Raw genomic sequence first — 12,144 nt, forward strand, 5'->3', positions numbered from 1 at the left:
GTATTCCGAGTAGGATCCTGGGAATCCGGAAAGTCTCACCTTGTCTGTGGTATTTCGAGTAGGATTCCGGTAATGAATGACCGTGACGTGCTTCAAACTTTAACCTGCTGGGCGTTAGTGACAGACGCAAAAGAGGGATTCTATTCCAGTAGGAGCGGGAACCAACCGGTGATTAGCCGTACTGTGACAGAGTGCGTTAGCATAGTTTTCACTGCGAGGATGGGATGTAGCCATCAGCCATGGGTGATGCCTCCAGACTGGTTAGCTGTGCGAGTGACAGCCGCACAGGTTATTTCCCCGTGAGGAATGAAAGTAGCCACAGTTGATGGTGAACCCCTATACAAAGCTTGCCATGGAAAGGAGTAAGAAGGATTGAGTAGAAGCAGTAGGAGAGCAGGCGTCCTTGGGCTCTACAGCATCTCCATCCGCTTATCTGAAATCCCCACCAATGAATCTGCATAAGTGTTCTATCCCTTTATTTTACATATAATCTATTTTCTTATTTTTATTTTCTAAACCCATAAACCATTTTTAATCTGCCTAACTGAGATTTGCAAGGTGACCATAGCTTGCTTCATACCAACAATCTCTGTGGATTCGACCCTTACTCACGTAAGGTTATTACTTGGACGACCCAGTACACTTGCTGGTTAGTTGAACGAGGTTGTGAAGGAAATAAACAATGCCCTCAGAGTATACATCTTTTATAAATCCAATTACAAGAAAAAAGGGAATCACAATTTCGTCCACCAATGGGGCAATATTACACGACCACAACAGGTCGGTCTCGAAAGCGGTAAAAGGAAAAGTAATGTTAAACTGACTGAAGAAGTATTCATAGGCATAGAAGAAGGGACGCTCCCTCTCGATGGAAGTCGGAAAACAAACTCTCTCATCAGAATCAGGAGCAACAAGCTCATAATCCTCCTCACGAGCACTGTTACTACAAATCATATGGCGCTTCCTCAGCTCTATGCAAAATTCAGCATCCACAACAGAAACACACAACAAAACAAGGGAGTCTAGCCAATCGGACATCCCCTCGGGAACTCTGGAAGACATCTCTACAATGTTATTTCGAGAAGACATGAGGCCAACTAATCCTACAAGTAAGAAAAGAAGATGGGGTTACTAAAAATATCTCAGACAAAGGAGAAAACAACTCAATACGATATAGACGAACACACAGAAAAGGAAAACCCCAAGACTCAAACCAAAGTCCTGGGGCATCCTTTGGAGGCAATAATAAAGCAAAGTTTCTAGGAAAAATCTCCTTCTCGCATCCCAGCACCTCTCAAAACAAGAAAAGAAGGCTTCAAATAGCAAGCATTTTCATCAAAGTAATAAAGTCATCAAAAACATTGCCTTACAGTCTAAAGCAGCAAAAACCATCCCCAAACATCAAGTACACCAAGCAGAGACCATTAAAGATGCAACCTTTTTTCAAGAGCAGACAAAAGCAACCTTCAAATAAAATGAGGAACAGACGCGGATAGCAGTATCAGAATAGAAACAACAAAGAACATGCAAAGCCCTAAAAGCATCAAGCAAAAGCAAAAAGGATCATGCAGAAGATGGAGAAACTCTTAGAAAGCACATTTCAACAAATCTAGGGCACAATGGAAACAGAAAGATCCAAACATTCTCAAAAAGGGAGGATCAAAATCAAAACCTCATCACAAAGCCAAAAACAAAGAAAAAGCACGAAATGGGACTAACCTGGAGACGAAAGAAGCTTTGAGAAAGAAAAACGGAGGTGCATAAATGAAAGTTGCCCAGAAAATCGTCAAGCGACGCCGCAACGCAAGGAAGCAGAAGCACAAGCAAAAGACAGAGAGCGAAGAGAGCAGAGAAAGAAGTTGCGAAGAGGTTACAAGGAAAGCAAAAGAAGAGAAACTGTTTCTGAGTTTTCAAAATTAAAAACAGAAGGAAATGGGTAATTAATGCTAAGAGTTAAACCCTCGCACGTTCCCGAAAAAACGCTGATATAAAAGCGCGCACTTGTAGAGGAAACGTTCTACATTCAAAAGCTGCTACAAAAGAATCGACAAAATGCTTGAGTTCGGCTTCACCAAAGAAGAACCGAAGTCCAGGACTCGACCTCAACAAAAAGACCGAGCTAAAGAAGGGGCACTGTTCATACCCTGGGTCGAGTTGTCCGACCCGGGATGTTCGACAGGCAAAGCGACCGACCTCTTCAGGTCAGGACAATCCGACCTCTCCTCAAAGAGCTCGACCAAGTCATAGAAAAGCCCAAAGAAGGGCCCAAATAGAGGAGCACGCCCCAAATCCTACGGCAGCCCAAGCCTATGGAGAGAAGGGCGGTTCCCTTGAAGATAAGCTGACCTCACCCAAAAGATAAGATAAGATAGGATAAGATAACTAACTTATCTTATCTAAGAAGGTCACTCTACGCCAATATAAATACACTGGAGCACCCAGGTATAACTCATACTCTGATTCTACTCAATACCTGTTTAATACCCTTGCTAACTTAAGCATCGGAGTCCCATGCAGGTACCCTCCATCCCTCGGTGACAAGGGATCAGCAGCATTCTCAGTTCCACAAGTCGGACACACCAGCTCCGGCTGCTACACACCTACCAGACACGTCGGCTCCGACCAGCACGAGAAGATCTAATCCGAGATCGACCTACAGTTTCAGGTAACCCTTGGAACACTCATCATCATCCATCTTCATGAACGCGTGACTGACAACCACTTCCGTTCTACCTGAGACCGAGCATGTGTCTCTTGGATTCCTTAATCAGAATCTTCGTGGTATAAGCTAGAACCCTTTGGCGGTCATTCTTGAGAATCCGGAAAGTCTAAACCTTGTCTGTGGTATTTCGAGTAGGATTCAGGGATTGAATGACTGTGACGAGCTTCAAACTTGCGATTGTTGGGCGTGATGACAAACGCAAAAGAATCAATGGATTCTATTCCGACATGATCGAGAACCGACAGATGATTAGCCGTGTTGTGACAAAAGCATTTTGACCTTTTTCACTGAGAGGATGGGAAGTAGCCATTGACAACGGTGATGCCCTACATACAGCTTGCCATGGAAAGGAGTATGAAGGATTGAAAGTAAGAAAGCAGTATGTTGCAGAGATTCAACAGGGATAAAGCATCTCCATACACTTATCTGAAATTCCCACCAATGATTTACATAAGTATTTCTATCTTTGTTTTATGTTTTATTTATCTTTATATTCGAAAACTCCGTAACCATTTGAATCAGTCTAACTGAGATCTACAAGATGACCATAGCTTTCTTCATACCAACAATCTCCGTGGGATCGACCCTTACTCACGTAAGGTTTATTACTTGGATGACCCAGTGCACTTGCTGGTTAGTTGTGCAGAGTTGTGAAGAAAGTGCTGAGTTAGTAGATGCGCCTAGTAAGTTAAATGCCATTGTTAGAGATCACAATTTCGTGCACCAAGTTTTTGGCGCCGTTGCTGGGGATTGTTCGAGTTTGGACAACTGATGGTTCATCTTGTTACTCAGATTAGGTAATTTTCTTTTCAAAAAGTTTTCAAAAATCCTTCAAAAAAAATTTTTATTTGTTTTCGTTTTTCAAAAAAATAATTTTCGAAAAAAAACAAAAAATTTAGAAAATCATAAAAAAATATTGTGTTTCTAGTTTGAGTGTAGAGTCAAAATTTTAAGTTTGGTGTCCATTGCATGTTTTTAAAAAATTTATGCATTTTTTGAAAACTCATGCATGTGTTTTTCATGATCTTCAAGTTGTTCTTGACAAGTCTTCTTGTTTGATCATTATGTTTTCTTGTTTTGTGTCTTTTGTTTTTTTTCATATGCATTTTTGCATTCACAGTGTCTAAACATTAAAGATTTCTAAGTTTGGTGTCTTGCATGTTTTTCTTTTCTTGAAAATGTTCAAAAATAAGTCTTGATGTTCATCTTGATCTTCAAAGTGTTCTTGGTGTTCATCTTGACATTCATAGTGTTCTTGCATGCATTGCGTGTTTTGATCCAAAATTTTCATGTTTTTTGTCATTTTTATGTTTTTCTCTCTCATCATTAAAATTTTAAAAAAATCAAAAACATATCTTTTCCTTATTTTGCTCATAATTTTCGAAAATTTGAGTTGACTTAGTCAAAATTTTTTAAAACTTAGATATTTCTTATAAGTCAAGTCAAATTTTCAATTTTTAAAAATCTTATCTTTTCAAAATCTTTTCCAAAAATCAAATCTTTTTCATTTTTTATTATTTTCGAAAATTTTTTAAATTTATTTTCAAAATCTTTTACTTATCTTTATTTCAAAATTTTGAAAACTTTACTAACAATTAATGTGATTGATTCAAAAATTTGAAGTTTGTTACTTTCTTGTTAAGAAAGGTTCAATCTTTAAATTCTAGAGTCATATATTTTAGTTTCTTGTTAGTCAAGTAATCAAATTTAATTTTAAAAATTAAATTTTTTCAATCATATCTTTTTAAAATATCTTTTTCAAATCATATCTTTTTTCAAAAATTTGATTTCAAAATATCTTTTCTAACTTCTTATCTTTTCAAAATTGATTTTCAAATCTTTTTCAACTAACTAATTGACTTTTTATTTGTTTCTTAACTTTTTCAAAACCACCTAACTACTTTTCTCTCTCTAATTTTTGAAAATCATCTCCCTCTTTTTCAAAAATCTTTTAATTAACTAATTGTTTCAAATTTTAATTTTAATTTTATTTCTTCTCCTAATTTTCGAAAATCACTAACCCTTTTTCAAAATTTATTTTCGAATTTCTCCTGCTCTCATCTCCTTCTATTTATTTATCTACTAACACTTCTCTTCCACTCAAGAATTCGAACCCACTCTCTTCCCTCTTGTGTTTGGATTCTTACCTTTTTACTTCTTCTATTCTTTTCTTCTTCTACTAACACAAAGGAATCTTTTTACTATAGTAAAGAGGATCCTTATTATTATTTTCTGTTCCCTTCTTTTTCATATGAGCAGGAGCAAGGACAAGAATATTCTTGTTGAAGCAGATCCTGAACCTGAAAGGACTCTGAAGAGGAAACTAAGAGAAGATAAATTACAACAATCCAGAGACAACCTTAAAGAAATTTTCGAAAAGGGAGAGGAGATGGCAGCCGAAAATAATAATGCAAGGAGGATGCTTGGTGATTATACTAAACCCACTTCCAAATTTGACTGAAGAAGCATTTCAATTCCTGCCATTGGAGCAAACAATTTTGAGCTGAAGCCTCAACTAGTTGCTCTAATGCAACAGAACTGCAAGTTCCATGGACTTCCATCAGAAGATCCCTATCAGTTTTTAACTGAATTCTTGTAGATCTGTGAGACTGTTAAGACTAATAGAGTAGATCTGAAGTCTACAGGCTCACACTTTTCCCTTTTGCTGTAAGAGACAGAGCTAGAATATGGTTGGATTCACAACCTAAAGATAGCCTGGACTCTTGGGATAAGCTGGTCACGGCCTTCTTGGCTAAGTTCATTCCTCCTCAAAAGCTGAGCAAGCTTAGAGTGGATGTTCAGACCTTCAAACAAAAAGATGGTGAATCCCTCTATGAAGCTTGGGAAAGATACAAGCAGATGACCAAAAGGCGTCCTTCTGACATGCTTTCAGAGTGGACCATTTTCGATATATTCTATTATGTTCTATCTAAGTTCTCTAAGATGTCACTAGACTATTCTGCAGCTGGATCCATTCACCTTAAGAAAACTCCTGCAGAAGCTCAAGAACTTATTGACATGGTTGCAAATAACCAATTCATGTACACTTCTGAGAGGAATTCTGTGAATAATGGGATGCCTCAGAGGAAGGGAGTTCTTGAGATTGATGCTCTGAATGCCATATTGGCTTAGAACAAAATGTTGACTCAACAAGTCAACATGATTTCTCAAAGTCTAAATGGATGGTGAAATGCATCCAACAGTACTAAAGAGGCATCTTCTGAAGAAAAAGCCTATGATCTTGAGAACCCTGCAATGGCAGAGGTAAATTACATGGGTGAACCTTATGGAAACACCTATAATTCTTCATGGAGAAATCATCCAAATTTCTCATGGAAGGATCAACAAAAGCCTCAACAAGGCTTTAATAATGGTGGAAGAAATAGGCTCAGCAATAGTAAGCCTTTTCCATCATCTTCTCAACAAAAGACAGAAAATTCTGAGCAGAGCACCTTTAGCTTAGCAAACATAGTCTCTGATCTGTCTAAGGCCACTTTAAGTTTCATGAGTGAAACAAGGTCCTCCATTAGAAATCTGGAGGCACAAGTGGGCCAGTTGAGTAAGAAAATCACTGAAACTCTTCATAGTACTCTCCCAAGCAATACTGAAGAGAATCCAAAAAGAGAGTGCAAGGCCATTGACATAATCAACATGGCCGAACCTAGAGAGGAAGGAGAGGACGTGAATCCCAATGTGGAAGATCTCATGGGACGTCTCTCAAGCAAGAAGGAGTTTCCTATTGATGACCCAAAGGAATCTGAAGGCCATATAGAGACCATAGAGATCCCATTAAACCTCCTTCTGCCATTCATGAACTCTGAAGACTATTCTTCCTTTGAAGAGGATGAAGATGTAACTGGAGAGTAAGTTGCTCAATATCTAGGAGCCATCATGAAACTGAATGCCAAGTTGTTTGGTAATGAGACTTGGGAAGGTGAACCTCCCTTGCTCATTAGTGAACTAGATACACGGGTTCAGCAAATGTTACCTCAAAAGAAACAAGATCCTGATAAATTCTTAATACCCTGTACCATAGGCACCATGACCTTTGAGAAGGCTCTGTGAGACCTAGGGTCAGGCATAAATCTTATGCCACTCTCTGTAATGGAGAAGCTGGGGATCATTGAGGTACAGCCTACCACATTCTTATTAGAGATGGCAGACAGATCATGAAGACAAGCTTATGAATTAGTAGAGGACGTGTTAGTGAAGGTTAAAGGCCTCTACATCCCTACTGATTTCATAATCTTAGACACTAGGAAGGAGGAGGATCAATGCATCATCCTTGGAAGACCCTTCCTAGCCACAGCAGGAGCTGTGATTGATGTTGACAGAGGAGAGCTAGTCCTTCAATTAAATGGGGACTACCTTGTGTTTAAATCTCAATGATCTTCTTCTGCAACCATGGAGAGGAAGCATGAAAAACTTCTCTCAATATAGAGTCAAACAAAGCCCCCATAATCAAACTCTAAGTTTGGTGTTGGGAGGCCACAACCAAACTCTAAGATTGGTGTTGAATCCCCATATTCAAACTCTAAGTTTGGTGTTGGGAATCTACAACATTGACCTGATCACTTGTAAGGCTCCATGAGAGCCCACTATCAAGCTAGTGACATTAAAGGAGCACTTATTGGGAGGCAACCCAATTTTTATTTATCTAATTATATTTTTATTTTTGTTGTTCTTTTATGTTTTATTAGGTTCATGATCATGTGGAGTCACAAAACAAATACTGAAATTAAAAACAGAATCAAAAACAGCAAAAGAAACAGCACACCCTGGAAGAAGGGTTACTGGCATTTAAACGCCAGTAAGGAGCATCTGGCTGGCGTTCAACGCCAGAACAGAGCATGGATCTGGTGTTGAACGCCAGAAACATGCAGCAATCTGGCATTTAAATGCCAGGATTGCACACTAAGGAAAGCTGGCGTTCAACGCCAGAAACATGCTGCAGACTGGCGTTGAACGCCCAAAACAAGCATGAAACTGGCGTTCAATGCTAGAAACAAGCATCAATCTGGCGTTAAACGCCAGGATTGCATGCAAAGGGCATTTTACATGCGTCATTGGTGCAGGGATATAATCTTTGACACCTCAGGATCTGTGGACCCCACAGGATCATCTCAAGATCTGTGGACCCCACAGGATCCCCACTTACCTCAACTCACCTTCTCTCTTCTTCACACAATTACCTCAATCTCACTTCCCCATCACCTCTTCACCACTCACATCCATCCACTCTTTTCCACCCAAACCCACCCTAAATGGCCAAATACACACCTCTCTCCCTTACCTCCATATCTTCTTCTTCTTCTTCTTCTTCTATTCTTTCTTCTTTTGCTCGAGGACGAGCAACATTCTATGTTTGGTGTGGTAAAAGCATAGCTTTTGTTTTTCCATAACCATTTAGGGCACCTAAGGCCAGAGAAACCTCTAGAAAGAGGAAAGGGAAGACAAAAGCTTCCACCTCCGAGTCATAGGAGACAGAGAGATTCATCTCAAGGGTCAATAGCTCAGCTGTAGAGCATTTGACCACACATCAAGAGAGCCCACTCATGGACCTCAACAAGAACAGGAGGAATTCCCTCATCAAGAAATCCCTGAGATACCTCAAGGGATACATTTTCCTCCAAACAACTATTAGGAGCAACTAAGGTTAGGAGCACCAAAATCACTAGGGATGAAGCAACAAAGGCAAGGAGGAGATATAGAGGAGCTCAAAAAGCACCATTGGTCCTTCAAGAAGGCGCCACCCTCACTAAGGTGGACTCATTCCTTAACTTCCTTGTTCTTAATTCTCTGTTTTTCGGTTTTTACACTTAATGTCTATCTATGTTTGTGTCTTTCCTACATGATCATTAGTATTTAGTAACTATGTCTTAAGGCTATGAATAATTCCATGAATCCTTCACCTCTCTTAAATGAAAAATGTTTCTAATTCAAAAGAACAAGAAGTACATGAGTTTCGAATTTATCCTTGAAATTAGTTTAATTATATTGATGTGGTGATAATACTTTTTATTTTCTGAATGAATACTTGAACAGTGCATATTTTTTATCTTGTTGTTTATGAATGTTAAAATTGTTGGCTCTTGAAAGAATGATGAACAAGAGAAATGTTATTGATGATCTGAAAAATCATAAAATTGATTCTTGAAGCAAGAAAAAGCAATGAAGAACAAAGCTTGTGAAAAAAAAAAGTGGCGAAAAAAATAGAAAGAAAAAGAAAAAGCAAGCAGAAAAAGCCAATAGCCCTTAAAACCAAAAGGCAAGGGTAGGATCCAAGGCTTTGAGCATCAATGGATAGGAGGGCCCAAGGAAATAAAAACCAGGCCTAAGCGGCTAAATCAAGCTGTCCCTAACCATGTGCTTGTGGCATGCAGGTCCAAGTGAAAAGCTTGAGACTGAGTGGTTAAAGTCGTGATCCAAAGCAAAAAGAGTGTGCTTAAGAACCCTGGACACCTCTAACTGGGAACTTTAGCAAAGCTGAGTCACAATCTGAAAAGGTTCACCCAATTATGTGTCTGTGGCATTTATGTATCCGGTGGTAATACTGGAAAACAAAGTGCTTAGGGCCATGGCCAAGACTCATAAAAGTAGCTGTGTTCAAGAATCAACATACTTAACTAGGAGAATCAATTAACACTATCTGAACTCTGAGTTACTATAGAAGCCAATCATTCTGAACTTCAAAGGATAAAGTGAGATGCCAAAACTGTTCAGAAGCAAAAAGCTACAAGTCACGCTCATCTAATTAGAACTAATATTCATTGATATTTTGGGATTTATAGTATATTTTCTTCTTTTTATACTATTTTATTTTCAGTTGCTTGGGGACAAGCAACAATTTAAGTTTGGTGTTCTGATGAGCGGATAATTTATACGCTTTTTGGCATTGTTTTTAGGTAGTTTTTAGTAGAATCTAGCTACTTTTAGGGATGTTTTCATTAGTTTTTATGCTAAATTCACATTTGTAGAATTTACTATGAGTTTGTGTATTTTTTTGTGATTTCAGGTATTTTCTGGCTGAAATTGAGGGACCTGAGCAAAACTCTGATAAAAGGCTGACAAAGGACTGCTGATGTTGTTGGATTCTGACCTCCCTACACTCGAAATAGATTTTCTGGAGCTACAGAACTCCAAATGGCGCGCTTTCAATGGCGTTGGAAAGTAGACGTCCAGCGCTTTCCAGCAATATATAATAGTTCATACTTTATTCGATATTAGATGACGCAAACTGGCGCTCAACGCCAGTTCCATGCTGCATTCTTGAGTCAAACGCCAGAAACATGTCACGAACCAGAGTTAAACGCCAGAAACACGTTACAACTTGGTGTTTAACTCCAAAGGAAGCCTCTGCACGTGTAAAGCTCAAGCTCAGTCCAAGCACACACCAAGTGGGCCCCAGAAGTGGATTTCTGCATCAATTACTTATTTTTATAAACCCTAGTAACTAGTTTAGTATAAATAGAACTTTTTACTATTGTACTAGGTGTCTTTTGACAATATAGTCTCTTGACCATTCAGTCTTTTGATCATTCATGGGGGCTGGCCATTCGGCCATGCCTGAACCTTGATCACTTATGTATTTTCAACGGTGGAGTTTCTACACACCATAGACTAAGGGTGTGGAGCTCTGCTGTACCTCGAGTTTTAATGCAATTACTACTATTTTCTCTTCAATTCATCTTATTCTTGTTCTAAGATATCCATTGCATGTCAACCTGATGGATGTGATGATCTGTGACACTCATCATCATCCATCCTCATGAACGCGTGACTGACAACCACTTCCGTTCTACGTTAGACCGAGCGTGTGTCTCTTGGATTCCTTAATCAGAATCTTCGTAGTATAAGCTAGACCCCTTTGGCAGTCATTCTTGAGAATCCGAAAAGTCTAAACCTTGTCTGTGGTATTCCGAGTAGGATTCAGGGATTGAATGACTGTGACGAGCTTCAAACTTGCGATTGTTGGGCGTGATGACAAACGCAAAAGAATCAATGGATTCTATTCCGACATGATCGAGAATCGACAGATGATTAGCCATGCTGTGACAATAGCATTTGGACCTTTTTCACTGAGAGGATGGGAAGTAGCCATTGACAACGGTGATGCCCTACATACAGCTTACCATGGAAAGGAGTATGAAGGATTGAAAGTAAGAAAGCAGTATGTTACAGAGATTCAACAGGGATAAAGAATCTCCATACACTTATCTGAAATTCCCACCAATGATTTACATAAGTATTTCTATCTTTATTTTATGTTTTATTTTACTTTATATTCGAAAACTCCATAACCATTTGAATCAGCCTAACTGAGATCTACAAGATGACCATAGCTTGCTTCATACCAACAATCTCCGTGGGATCGACCCTTACTCACGTAAGGTTTATTACTTGGACGACTCAGTGCACTTACTGGTTAGTTGTACGGAGTTGTGAAGAAAGTGCTGAGTTAGTAGATGCGCATACCAAGTTGAATGCCATTGTTAGAGATCACAATTTCGTACACCACCAAACCTTTAGGATAAATGCTCGGTTTGCTATTTCAAAAACACTTCTAAGGTTTTCTACTGTTTCACTCTCTCTTACGCAGTATTGGACATACTTAATCCAGTACTGGCAGCTAATCTATCGATACGTGTTTTTACGCAAAAATTTTCAAAAGAGAACATTTTTCCACTCAAAAAAATCCACCGAATCCGAATCTCACATTTATATTTTAAGAAAAACATTTTTTTTATTTTGGAACCTATTCTGGGAAATTAAATTTATTCTATTCTAGTTAAGCGATTTTTCGTGAAAATTTCAATTCTTACGATACACATCATTTTTTAGTTATTGCATAAGTAACACATAACATCCATAATTTCATATTGATAACATCCATAATTTTGTACTAATAACATTCATAATTTCATATATATGATGTGCATAATTAATAAAATTTTATAATTAATATTACCAAATTTTAAATTATGTATCTTATTGTATTCCTCAAATTATTTCATATGTGTATTACTAATGGATCATGATTTTAGTTATTTTAATATTTTTTATTTAATATTTATATGTATGCTTATTTATTAATTTTAATATGATAAGTTAATAATTATTTTTAAAAATTTTATTTTTTAATTTTTTATATTTTATTTTTATTTTTATTTTCTAATAGTCTATATATTAAATATGAGTTGTATAGTAAAAGTTGTTAAAATTTTTTAATTTAACATCCATAATATTTTATATGTATAATATACATAATTTTAAACACTTTTATAAGCAATGACTTGGTACTAATTTATTATTTTATTTTGTAGGTCAAAAACTATTAATTTTGGACGTTTCTAATTTTCAATAAATATAGACTAATCAAATTTAAGATGGTTTTATTTTTTATAAAATGTATTGAGGTAATT

This window comes from Arachis duranensis, chromosome 6 (assembly GCF_000817695.3).
Source record: "Arachis duranensis cultivar V14167 chromosome 6, aradu.V14167.gnm2.J7QH, whole genome shotgun sequence".
NCBI classification, from domain to species: domain Eukaryota; kingdom Viridiplantae; phylum Streptophyta; class Magnoliopsida; order Fabales; family Fabaceae; genus Arachis; species Arachis duranensis.